Source organism: Frankliniella occidentalis, unplaced genomic scaffold (genome assembly GCF_000697945.3).
Source record: "Frankliniella occidentalis isolate FOCC.00 unplaced genomic scaffold, Focc_3.1 Scaffold77, whole genome shotgun sequence".
Taxonomy (NCBI): domain Eukaryota; kingdom Metazoa; phylum Arthropoda; class Insecta; order Thysanoptera; family Thripidae; genus Frankliniella; species Frankliniella occidentalis.
In genome coordinates this window covers 183,563-184,109 of record NW_026267207.1, presented here as the reverse complement: position 1 = coordinate 184,109, position 547 = coordinate 183,563, and the positions used below count along the sequence as shown (strand labels likewise).

General features: G+C 59.2%; 1 protein-coding gene across 1 annotated transcript in view; it reads left to right on the top strand.

Annotated features, from left to right (window-relative positions):
* LOC113207216 (uncharacterized) overlaps positions 1 to 547 on the top strand; it is a gene marked incomplete in the record, with an annotated part of 224,296 nt that overhangs the window by 40,330 nt on the left and 183,419 nt on the right.

Below are 547 nucleotides of genomic sequence, written 5' to 3'. Positions count from 1 at the left end.
CATGGCAATGGCTGCACATCGTTGTTGAATTAAGTATTGCAATGAAAATTTCCTTGTGACAAGAGCCAACAAATGGCGTTCACATAGTCGACAAGTCGCAAAGTCAGTCGCTCACCATTTGGAGGCCACGGACCTAATCCAGACGACGATTGTCGCGTGGAACGATATGAGGTCTCTCAGGCCGCTTATACTGCACCTGCCTTCCGACTGCACTGCGCTTGCCGTGCCCTTCGCGTCACACGCCACCCCGGGCCCCGCCCCGCCCCGCCACTCCGCTCCCCTTATTGCAGGCGGGGTGGGGCGCGGATGTGTGGAATGGTCCTGGAGTGGCACTTGGCGAGGCAGGGCGGGGCGGGGCGGGGCGGCCCCCGGCTCCATTCCGCTATGATTTGCGTGTCGCTGTAATGAGAAGCAATGAGGCGAGACGCTTTGAGGCGATTACGACTTCCCCTAAAGGAGGTGCTTGCATCGGCGCGCGGCCGCCCAGCCACCTTATTGGGCGACATGTAACGGGGCGGGGGTTGACAGGGGAAGTTTTTATAGTTTT